Consider the following 13,008-nt stretch of genomic DNA (forward strand, 5'->3'; position numbering starts at 1 on the left):
GGCCCAGTCGGTCGGCAGGAGGGCCGGCCACGGGCCTTGCGGGCCCGCGCGGCACGAGAAGTGGGCGCCGGGCGGCGGCCAACGGGAGAGGGCCACGCGGCGGCGGCGGGGCGGACCGGACGTGTCCGTCGGTGGCGGCTTTGTCCGGCGGCGGCGGGTGGAGATGGATCTGAGGTTAGGGATGGAGGGGATCCGGGATTTTTAGGAGGGGTTCTTTATATAGGCATAGAGGGAGCTAGGAGAGTCCAAATGAGGTGCGGTTTTTGGCCACGCGATCATGATCAAACGCTCTAGATGATGGAGAGGGTTTAGGTGGGTTTTTGGGCCAAAATGGAGGGGTGTTGGGCTGCAACACACACGAGGCCTTTTCGGTCCCTCGGTTAACCGTTGGAGCATTAAACGAAGTCCAAATAGTACGAAACTTGACATGCGGTCCCGGTAGTAAATCAAGGCCGCTTGGCAAGTCTTGGTCCAATCCGGAAATGTTTAATCCCCACACATGAAAGAAAGGTAGAAATGACCACCGGAGGAGAACGAAGCGCCGGAATGCAAAACGGACAACGGGGAAAATGCTCGAATGCATGAATGAACACGTATGCAAATGCAATGCATATGATGACATGATATGAGATGCATGACAACGACAACAACACACGGAGACAAAAACCCAAACCCGAGAAAATAAAATAACTTAATGCCGGAAATGGCAAGCGTTGGAGTACAAATTTGGTAAGTTACATCCGGGGTGTTACACATTATCAACCTTACATCTTTTGGTATTCACACTATGAATATGTGTAGCATTACGCTCGAGATTCATTAAGAATAAACCATTCACCATCTGAGCATGACCGTAAAACATATCTCTCATATAAATAGAACAACCATTATTCTCGGATTTAAATGAGTAGCCATCTCGAATTAAACGAGATCCTGATACAATGTTCATGCTCAAAGCTGGCACTAAATAACAATTATTGAGGTTTAAAACTAATCCCGTAGGTAAATGTAGAGGCAGCATGCCGACGGCGATCACATCGACCTTGGAACCATTCCCGACGTGCATCGTCACCTCGTCCTTCGCCAGTCTTTGTTTATTCCGCAGCTCCTGCTTTGAGTTACAAATGTGAGCAACTGCACCGGTATCAAATACCCAGGAGCTACTACGAGTACTGGTAAGGTACACATCAATTACATGTATATCACATATATCTTTCATGTTGCCGGCCTTCTTGTCCGCTAAGTATTTGGGGCAGTTCCGCTTCCAGTGACCACTTCCCTTGCAATAAAAACACTTAGTCTCGGGCTTGGGTCCATTCTTTGGCTTCTTCCCGGCAGCTTGCTTTCCTGGCGCGGCAACTCCCTTGCCGTCCTTCTTGAAGTTCTTCTTACCCTTGCCTTTCTTGAACTTAGTGGTTTTATTCACCATCAACACATGATGTTCCTTTTTGATTTCCACCTCTGCTGATTTCAGCATTGAATACACCTCAGGAATGGTCTTTTCCATCCCCTGCATATTGAAGTTCATCACAAAGCTCTTGTAGCTCGGTGGAAGCGACTGAAGGATTCTGTCAATGACCGCGTCATCTGGGAGATTAACTCCCAGCTGAGTCAAGCGGTTATGCAACCCAGACATTTTGAGTATGTGCTCACTGACAGAACTATTTTCCTCCATCTTACAGCTGAAGAACTTGTCGGAGACTTCATATCTCTCGACCCGGGCATGAGCTTGAAAAACCATTTTCAGCTCTTCGAACATCTCATATGCTCCGTGTCTCTCAAAACGCTTTTGGAGCCCCAGTTCTAAGCTGTAAAGCATGCCGCACTGAACGAGGGAGTAATCATCAGCACGTGACTGCCAAGCGTTCATAACGTCTTGGTTTTCTGGGACTGGTGCGTCACCTAGCGGTGCTTCTAGGACATAATCTTTCTTGGCAGCTATGAGGATGATCCTCAGGTTCCGGACCCAGTCCGTATAGTTGCTGCCATCGTCTTTCAGCTTGGTTTTCTCTAGGAACGCGTTGAAGTTGAGGACAACATGGACCATTTGATATACAAGACATATTGTAAAGATTTTAGACTAAGTTCATGATAATTAAGTTCATCTAATCAAATTATTCAATGAACTCCCACTCAGATAGACATCCCTCCGGTCATCTAAGTGTAACATGATCCGAGTTAACTAGGCCGTGTCCGATCATCACGTGAGACAGACTAGTCAACATCGGTGAACTTCTTCATGTTGATAGTATCTTCTATACGACTCATGCTCGACCTTTCGGTCTTCCGTGTTTCGAGGCCATGTCTGTACATGCTAGGCTCATCAAGTCAACCTAAGTGTATTGCGTGTGTAAATCTGGCTTACACCCGTTGTATTCGAACATTAGAATCTATCACACCCGATCATCACGTGGTGCTTCGAAACAACGAACCTTCGCAACGGTGCACAGTTAGGGGGAACACTTTCTTGAAATTATTTTGAGGGATCATCTTATTTAAGCTACCGTCGTTCTAAGCAAATAAGATGCAAAACATGATAAACATCACATGCAATCAAACAGTGACATGATATGGCCAATATCATTTGCTCCTTTTGATCTCCATCTTCGGGGCTCCATGATCATCGTTGTCACCGGCATGACACCATGATCTCCATCATCATGATCTCCATCATCGTGTCTTCTTGAAGTTGTCTCGTCATCTATTACTTCTACTACTATGGCTAACGCTTTAGCAATAAAGTAAAGTAATTACATGATGTTTATGTTGACATGCAGGTCATAAATAAATAAAGACAACTCCTATGGCTCCTGCCGGTTGTCATACTCATCGACATGCAAGTCGTGATTTCTATTACAAGAACATGATCATCTCATACATCACATATATCATTCATCACATCCTTTGGCCATATCACATCACAAAACACTTGCTGCAAAAACAAGTTAGACGTCCTCTAATTGTTGTTGCAAGTTTTTACGTGGCTTCTATAGGTTTCTAGCAAGAACGTTTCTTACCTATGCCAAAACTACAACGTGAATTGCCAATTTCTATTTACCCTTCATAAGGACCCTGTTCATCGAATCCGATCCGACTAAAGTGGGAGAGACAGACACCCGCCAGCCACCTTATGCAACTAGTGCATGTCAGTCGGTGGAACCGGTCTCACGTAAGCGTACGTGTAAGGTTGGTCCGGGCCGCTTCATCCCACAATGCCGCTGAATCAAGATAAGACTAGTAACGGCAAGATAATTGACAATATCGACGCCCACAACTGCTTTGTGTTCTACTCGTGCATAGTAACTACGCATAGACCTAGCTCATGATGCCACTGTTGGGGAACGTAGCAGAATTTTAAAATTTTCTACGCATCACCAAGATCAATCTATGGAGCCATCTAGCAACGAGGGAGAGAGGAGTGCATCTACATATCCTTTTAGATCACGAGCGGAAGCGTTCAAGAGAATGGGGTTGATGGAGTCGTACTCGACGTGATCCAAATCACCGAAGATCCTAGCGCCGAACGGACGGCACCTCCGCGTTCAACACACGTACGGAGCGAGGACATCTCCCGCGCCTTGATCCAGCAAGGAGGAGGGGGAGGTTGAGGAAGAGGGCTCCAACAGCAGCACGACGGCGTGGTGGTGGTGAAGCTGCAGTACTCCGGCAGGGCTTCGCCAAGCTCTTACGGAGGAGGAGAGGTGTTTGGGAGGGGAGGGGCTGCGCCTTGGATATTGTGTGCAGCCCTCCCCTTGCCCCTCTATTTATAGGGGAAGGAGGAAGGGGGCCGGCCCCCTCTAGATGAGATCTAGAGGGGGGGCGGCGGCCAAGGGGAGGGGGCTTGCCCCCCAAGCAAGGGGGGCGCCCCCTTTAGGGTTTCCCCCCAACCCTAGGCGCATGGGCCCAAGGGGGGGATGCGGCCAGCCCATGTAGGGCTGGTTCCCCTTTCCTCTATAGCTCATTAGACCCTCCGAGAGAGGTGGCCCCTCCCGGTGGACCCCCGGAACCCCTCCGGTGGCCCCGGTACAATACCGATATGCCCCCGAACCTTTCGGGTGACCGTCTGACAACTTCCTACATATAAATCTTCACCTCCGGACCATTCCAGAACTCCTTGTGACGTCCGGGATCTCATCCGGGACTTCGAACAACATTCGGTAATCACATACAAGTCTTCCTAACAACCCTAGCGTCACCGAACCTTAAGTGTGTAGACCCTACGGGTTCGGGAGACATGCAGACATGACCGAGACGACTCTCCGGTCAATAACCAACAGCGGGATCTGGATACCCATATTGGCTCCCACATGCTCCTCGATGATCTCATCGGATGAACCACGATGTCGAGGATTCAATCAATTCGTATACAATTCCCTTTGTCAATCGGTACGTTACTTGCCCGAGACTCGATCGTCGGTATCCCAATACCTTGTTCAATCTCGTTACCGGCAAGTCACTTTACTCGTACCGTAATGCATGATCCCGTGATCAACCACTTGATCACATTGAGCTCATTATGATGATGCATTACCGAGTGGGCCCAGAGATACCTCTCCGTCATACGGAGTGACAAATCCCAGTCTCGATTCGTGCCAACCCAACAGTCACTTTCGGAGATACCTGTAATGTACCTTTATAGTCACCCAGTTACCTTGTGACGTTTGGCACACCCAAGGCACTCCTACGGTATCCGGGAGTTGCACAATCTCATGGTCTAAGAAAATGATACTTGACATTCAGAAAAGCTACAGCAAACGAACTACACGATCTTTGAGCTAAGCTTAGGATTGGGTCTTGTCCATCACATCATTCTCCTAATGATGTGATCCCGTTATCAATGACATCCAATGTCCATAGTCAGGAAACCATGACTATCCTTTGATCAACGAGCTAGTCAACTAGAGGCTCACTAGGGACGTGTTGTGGTCTATGTATTCACACATGTATTACGATTTCCGGATAACACAATTATATCATGAACAATAGACAATTATCATGAACAAAGAAATATAATAATAACCATTTTATTATTGCCTCTAGGGCATATTTCCAACAAGCGATCGACAAGTGGCGCCCCTACTTGCAGCGCGGCCCCTTCGACATCCTCACTGACCACAAGTCGCTCTGCAACCTGGGGGAGCAACACCTCGAGACCGAGCTGCAGCGCACGACTATGGCGAAACTTGTTGGGCTGCAGTTCCGCTTTCAGTACAAGCGTGGACTCGACAACGGCGCGGCTGACGCCTTGTCTCGGGTGGGCAAACAACTCGACCTGGCCGCGCTCTCGGCGTGCCAGCCGGCTTGGATTCAGGAGGTGCTCTACTCCTACTCCACCAACCCGGACGCCCAAGATCGACTGCAAAAACTCGCCATCACCAGCCCCGACAACGACGGCTACGAACTGCACCACGACGTCATCCGTCGCGGTGGCCTCCTGTGGATTGGCGCCAACACTGCGCTTCGCACCAAGCTCATCGCCGCGCTCCACAACAGCGCGGTCGGCGGCCACTCCGGCGTCACAGCAACCTACCAGCACGTGCGCAAGCACTTTGAATGGAGGGGGCTCAAGCGCGACACCGAGGAGTTCGTGTAGCAGTGCGTGACTTGCCAGCAGGCCAAGCACGAACACACCAAGCCTGCCGGACTCTTGGCGCCGCTGCCCATCCCATCAGCGCCCTGGGAAGACCTCACCATGGATTTCGTGGAGGGGCTGCCGCCATCGGAAGGCTTCGACACGATCATGGTCGTGGTGGACCGCTTCACCAAGTTCGCCCATTTCATTCCACTCCGTCACCCCTTCCACGCCGCGCAGGTGGCGCGCGCGTTCTGGGACAACGTGGTCAAGCTGCACGGGGTACCCACCTCGATCGTCTCCGACCGCGACAAGGTTTTCACCAGCAATCTCTGGCGGGAGCTGCTTGCCGACGCCGACACGAAGTTGTTGTACTCCACCGCCTACCACCCGCAGACCGATGGCCAAAGCGAACGAGTGAACCAGTGCATGGAGATGTATCTCCGATGCGCGGTGCACGACACCCCGGGGAAGTGGCGTCGCTGGCTGCCCATGGCGGAGTTCTGGTACAACTCGACCTTCCATTCGTCGCTCAACTGCACACCGTTCAAGCCGCTGTACGGGAAGGAGGCCAACCTGGGAGCCATGGCGGCCTGGCCAGGTGACGCGTCGACCAGTGACGACCTGGACTGGGCGGCGCACACAGCGCACATACGCGCCCAGCTGGAGCGTGCCCAGAAGCGCTGCAAGAAACAAGCTGATCGCAATCGCACTGAGCGCCAGTTCCAGGTGGGCGAGCATGTACTCCTGAAACTGCAACCCTACGTCCAGCAATCCGTCAGCCGGCCCTGCGCCAAACTCGCCTACAAGTTCTTCGGGCCCTACACCGTCGTCGAGCGGATCGGGCGCATGGCGTACAAGCTCGACCTGCCGGAATCCAGCCGCGTGCATCCGGTCTTCCACGTCTCGCAGTTGAAGCCATTCACGCCGGATTACACGCCGGTGTACGCAGAACTTCCACGGGTGCCTGATCTGTCCGTGGCGACCATGGTACCCACGCGCATCCTGGAGCGACGCATGATGAAGAAGGGCAATGCCCCGGTCGTCCAGATCAGGGTACAATGGGGGACCAACGCTAGTTCAGCTACGACATGGGAGGACTATGAGACCCTACGGCAACGCTTTCCAACGGCTCTCCTCTGGGAAGACGAAGACGATAGCACTGAAGATGGAGCTCGCTCTCAAGGGAGGGAGAATGTCACACCTGGCTGCCACTTGTCCAGTGTGACGTGTCAAGGATCGGGCCCAGCTGTAAGAGTGCGTGAGTAAGAGCGAGGGAGTGATAAAGGGGCAGCCAGCCGCCTGTGACAGGGCATGCGATGTAACAGACTGTCAACTCTTCCTAATCCTTCCTCTGGAAGCAATCTCCCTTCTTCCTCTCCAAGTCTCTCTCTTGCTCTCCCTCACCTACTCCGATCCCCTCCTCTCCGGTTCGCTACACTCTGTCACCAAAATTTAGTTGCCCCTCAGCGTACATCTTAAATGGAGAAATACAAACCACTTAGTCCCAGTTATAGCGGGCATAGATTTGAACCGACATTGCCTTGATCCTGGCACGCTTGGCCATCAGGACTGGCTCGCCCACGATCTCGGAGCAACCCCTCACGTGAAGACGCTCCAGGAGAGGGCAGCTATCAATGATAAATGCCAGCCCTTCGTCGTTCACGCTGCAGCGTATGAGGGCAAGGTCTCGCAGCCCATGCAGTGCCGCAATCCCAAGCGTCTGTTCCCTGCTCCCATGGCATAGCTCGAGGCACTCGAGTTGATTGCATGTTTTACCAATGACTTGATACAAATCCCCTGTGACACTTCTTCGGTAACCCCAAAGCACGATCTTCTCCAGCAGAGGAAACCTTGGCATCGCCTCGGCCAATCCTTCTTTCGTGATCCTATAGCACTTCACAAGGTCAAGGTGCCTCAGATTGGGCGACCTGCAAAAGAAGCACCTGCCTCTTAGCACCCCCTAATGAACATGGTTACAATTACAGATCTCGTATTTTAAATAACAAACTTGCTGGTGCATTGTCTGTAACTCTTGCTTTCTTTTTGTTTCTCTTTATACATTCTTTTGTTTTTCTTGTAATTAATAAAAAGAGATACAGTAGAATGCTTCATTTCACTGTTTCCGTGAAAAGAAACATTAGTGATGCATTTCAATATAGTAAAGCAATAGTCACTGTGTGAACGATATCATCTCAAAGGTTTGATGATGAAAGATCAATCGACTGAGTTGTGACGTGAAGCATAGTGGAGTATGCACACCCCAGCATTTGATCTGACCTCAGTCACTACACTTCAGTTTTGCAAAAGAAAATATGTGGATACCATTGGTTTAGAACACAATAGCAATGTAAAGGTAGCATTAAGAAGCCTTTTACTTAGCTTTAAAAACAAGTAAAGATTCCTACTGCTGAAATCTACTTAAATCTGTATGAAGATGGCATTGATGATGATAATTGGGACATTTATTCAACACAAGAAGAATTACATTTTTGCATCGAAATTCCTCACTCTAACAACAGTTGATTTGACCTCATATAACGATGGTATGAAATCTATGACATAAACCTTCTAAAACAGATATCTATCCCTGCATAAAGATAGCAAAATCAAGGGGATTTGCATTAAGTGTTAGAAACATAAAATTCTAGCCCGAAATATAATTAAAATTCTAGAACGCAATCTAGTACCGAGATAAGATTACCTGTCCGCTATGTACTTGAGGAGCTTATTAGTAAGAAACCACTCTCCCACGAACACCTCCATCCGCCCGTCAGAACGGTCGATAGACACGTTCAACATTGCCCGCAAATCATTCGCGTTCATGCCAACGATCCCGTGGTGCTGCATGTGCACGATTATCAGGCTCCTTGGCCACCTCCAGCCATGAGTGGCAAACAAGGCCCGCACCCATGAGAAGATCAACGACCCCTAGATTTTCAAAAATTGAATAGAGGGCGTCAAAAGGCAGCTCCGACCAGTCCCTGGTAGGTCGCTTTGGCAAAGGCAAGACATCCATTTCCTGGGGAGACCTGAAACTGCAAACAAGATTATTACTATAGCCACCCAGTACATCCAGAGATGAGAATCAGGTGAAGAGTCGAGAGGTTCATGCCCCTATTTGATCAGTACCATTCCAGGGCCAGGAAGATGGAAAGCTGTACCTGAATATTTTTCTTCGTGTGATGATCAGTGGCTGTGTTAGTCTTCTTGGAGCTTTAGGCACAATCTATGGAGGGCACTGTTAATTTGCAGTGAACTGAAGAAGTTGAAAAGTTTGCTTAAGTCCCCAGTCACTATACAAGAGTAAACAGTTAACAAATATTAGTTTCATCCATCATAAGCACTCCCAATGCATCATCTTTTAGTGCATTTTTCTAGGGCATGGTACATATTTAGATACAATGGTTTTTTTCATTTATGCCACTAGTTGTGTCCCACTACTCAGTTTTGCCACTAGGAATTTCAACTGCTCAAAAATGTCATCGCTCTGTTAGGCGCGGGCTAAAAAATGCCACTAGGCACCATTATTGTCAGCTCAAAACCCGTGCCATGTTATAATGACCAAAATACCCATGGACCAACATGTCAGCTCTCCTATCTCACTACGATAACGTGTGGGTCCCACTTGATCCCCAACAGCGTTCTTATTTTCCTATAAAATTATTCGCTTGCTTACTCTTGATAAGTGGGGCCCACACTTATCATTGTGAGATAGAGAGAGCTGAAATGTGGGTCTTGGTCATACAACATGTTCAATGGGTTTGACCTGACAGTAACGGTGTCTAATGGCATTTTTGAGCAAACATCTAATGAAATGATGACATTTTTTAGGTATCTAATGTCATTTTTGAGCAAGCATCTCACGAAATGATGGCATCTTTGAGCAGTTGTACCTTTTAATGGCAAAACTGAGTAGTGGGACACAACAAATGGCATAAATGATAAAAAGCCTAGATACAACTACCCCAATGCATTATGCCTTATATGTTGCATCCAGAGCTTGCATTTAATTTATTTTAGGATCATACGTGAACTCCAAAATTGTAGCCTATTTGTGGCATCTGCTGACCGACTCATGTTTGCTGACACATGCACACAGTTCACACACAAATCCCTTTGCATTCATACAAGCATCGATCCACTACAGAATATATAACCCACTCACAAGTTCAATTGATGCATACATTCACATTCACACATGCATCTGCTACAAAATTCATAAGGTGTGCATCCACTGAAACATATGAGCAAATGACACACTTAGATTTACCAGATGGAAGAATCTTCACGACCTCCACGAATCGGATGTGCTTTTGCTCAGTCAAAACAATACTTTCAGCTTCAGGTCGCAGATGATGCCCTTCTTGTCCTCAGTCCTGGAAAAAAGAGAGTGAGAACTGCTGCAGAAAAAATAGTAAGTAAATGTATATGTAAGTTAGTATATCTAGTTAGCATCTTCGGAAGAGGGAGGATGGCAGTTAGTTAGCATCTGACTGAACTTACGCATATGAAAAGAGATATAATGGGACACTTCTCAAATAAGAAATGTCAAACAAAAGAATCTGGAATGCTTGGTTTGACGACAATGCATGTTCAGCTCATGCTTCAACTTGTAGAGCAGTGATATGTACAGTTGAGCCTCACAGTTTATTATGACCCAAGCTTGTAAACAGAGCTTAAACTACACGAGAGGTCTGGATCAATAACTTAAATGATCCAGTAATGAGACATCAAGGCCATTACAGAGCTGCACTTGAACCAATAGCAAACTGGGATAATCACTAGAAAGATACAAAGAGAAATAGTGGGAGAAAGGAGATTATGTATCAGAAGTGAAAATTGGTTGGAAATACCTAGCAAGACAAATGTGAAATGGGCAAAAAAGTGTGCAGGAAGGGTGCTCATTTCTAGAAGTAGCTTACGTTGATGATCCTGCCACTTGCTTGCAGGTTCTCATACCTTGTGATTTAATCAAGCAAAATTCTGGTAATAAATTTGCAACATTGTAAAGATAACTTCCCTCCAAAAAGAAATATTGTACAAAGACATCTTCCCTCTAATGACTTGATCAGCAAATAGAAATATATCTCTGGTCTTTTACAGTTTACATTGCTCATTACGAATGGATTTGACAAGGGTCCATATACTAGTTAGATAACTACTTAACCCTTTTTTAGAGACTGAATTATTAGTTACTGATTCATTCATTTGACAAGGATCTGCATTTCATACTAACAAGCTACCTCAGTATATTCAAGTTAGAAGTGCTAAAGAGGATACATACAAAAGGTAACCTTATCTTCTTCTTTTTTCGTACCTTTATTCTAATCCAAATCAAAGAGTGAATGTAGCGCATATGGCCTACAGGGCAATGGGGCATCGCGCCGTGGGAACGGCGTTGAGGCCGTGTGTGTGCTAGCACCTAGCAATGCGATGATGCAAAGCTGATGTGGGATGCATCGATCGGGTCGTGCTGAGCTCCCGTCGCGCCACAGTGGACTTGTTCTAAATGTCAAGCTAGCGCAGTATGCTATTTAAATTGCAGAATTTGTTTCATTACGAAACACACGAAACCGCACATAAAAATATGTGATAAATGTAACAAAAATGAAGAAGGCAAAAGGGAGAAAGGGGCAAATCCTAGCAGATAACAAACACGTACGTTAACAGATTCGCAGAACAAAATATTTGATTATATATCTTGCTTAAGCAAGCCAACAACTCAATACAAGGATCCTGAAATCAATAGTCTTAGTTAGCATAATTTTTTGCCAGGTCTTGTAATTACAAAAATCAACTGATGAAAAAAAAATTGATTAGCACCTCGACAATGTGTTGGCGGCGGAACTGAAGTGTGGCGGGCACTGGAGTCCGTCAGCGTGGTGCGACTGTGCGAGTAGGCGTCCGCGGGGTGGGCCGGGAGCGGGGCAAGTAGGAGGCGCAGTGGAACACGAGGCCGGGACGCGATGGAGCAGGAAGGATCAGGGGAGTGGATCAGGAGGCTGCCGGGGAGCCGGGGTAAGGCAGGACGGGTTGTGTGGTGGACTGGTGGTAAGCGGCGGATTGGGGGCGGTAATCGGCAGTGGAGATGGCCAGCCGCCGCGTGGGGCGCGGCGGCAGAAGTGTCGGAAGAGGACCGCGGCGGGGGAGTAGAGCAAGGGACTGCCGCGGGGGCAGAGTGCGACAGGCCAGGAGGTGCGGCCGGGAGGGAGGCAGCACCGCGGGAGGAGAGGAAAGCCGAGCTAAAGAGCGAAAATGCATAGGAGCATAGGGATTTACAAGAAAATCGGCTATTTGCCACTTTCAATATCGGGCTTCGCAAAACTGCCATTCCCAACATTGACTTCGTAAAAATGTCACTTAATTTCTATACACTTTGATTACCAGGCCATTTTTCCCTTTTCAATTACTTTTTTTTCTTTTCAATTTTCTGGCACCTAAAAGGACCAAAGTACCCCTGATCTTCACGTACTTTGGCATCAGATCAGCACTTGAAGCGGACGAGTGCATGCTGCCCGCCGTGAATACCGTGCTTGCCGCATCCCTGGTCGCCGGGACTTCTTGGGTCAATCGCTGGACGCCGCCCCCATCTCTTGGACGTCGCAACGCCGCTGATTGCGTCAACGCCGCGTGCTGCCAATCTCCTCGGCGTCGCGTGCTGCCCGTCACCCAGTACCACAGTGGCGACATGGAACCCAATCTTTCTGAACGGTATTATGTTTTACCTTTCCCTTGGTTTGTTCGTTTGATTCCAGTTCAACAAAGCTCCTCATGTGACGTATGGGATCTGTGGGAAGCACAATTATCATCCCTCGTCTACTCCCTATTAATATCCATTTATGTATAAATCAGAATGATGATATAACATTTTATTGAGAAGAATTTACAATAGAAGTAGCCCTCATAATGTGAGCATTAATTAAACATACGTAGTTTTTTCATTGTTATCCTGGTGGCAGTGATAGGCTGTTAATTTACAACAGAAGCATTATTCATAATGTAAACTTAATTACGAAGGGAAGTAGTAGATTATGTTGAGGAACTAGAGGATGATTACACATATTTTTTGCATTGGATGTCATAATTTAGGTTGAGCTAGATACATGCATTGTAGAAATCTAATCACTAACTCAGTCTTGTGTTCATGTTTTCCTAATTGTCTCAAATAGGCATGATTCAGAGGTCACACTTGGTAGCAGTACTAGTACTGATAATCCATATTTATTGGTTGAGGCTTCTTCAACTGTACAATCAACATCACCTATCATAGAAGTTGACTGGGATAACTTACAAATAGTAGAGACACATGATGATGAAGGTAGAATTGAACTTTAACACACCTATTAGGCATTATGAGAAGGAAGAGAAGTTGCTGCCTCCTGTTTTTCTAGACTATAAGAGTATAGTAGCACATGATTTTATTGTTAAGAATA

General features: G+C 47.4%; 1 long non-coding RNA gene across 3 annotated transcripts; it reads right to left on the reverse strand.

Annotated features, from left to right (window-relative positions):
• Nucleotides 1–6,867: 6,867 nt before the first annotated feature.
• Nucleotides 6,868–11,799, reverse strand: LOC119334369. 3 transcript variants are annotated; one of them, XR_005161293.1, is made up of 5 exons: nt 11,399–11,799; nt 9,846–9,951; nt 8,737–8,868; nt 8,277–8,604; nt 6,868–7,503 (listed from the first exon to the last, which is right to left on the reverse strand). It is a non-coding gene; the product is annotated as an uncharacterized LOC119334369 (long non-coding RNA). The 3 variants fall into 3 exon arrangements; XR_005161291.1 differs by having other exon boundaries at nt 6,872–7,503; nt 8,277–8,610; XR_005161292.1 differs by lacking the exon at nt 6,868–7,503 and adding an exon at nt 8,018–8,162 and having other exon boundaries at nt 8,277–8,610.
• Between the last annotated feature and the right edge of the window lie 1,209 nt (nt 11,800–13,008).

Source organism: Triticum dicoccoides, chromosome 7A (assembly GCF_002162155.2).
Source record: "Triticum dicoccoides isolate Atlit2015 ecotype Zavitan chromosome 7A, WEW_v2.0, whole genome shotgun sequence".
Lineage (NCBI taxonomy): Eukaryota > Viridiplantae > Streptophyta > Magnoliopsida > Poales > Poaceae > Triticum > Triticum dicoccoides.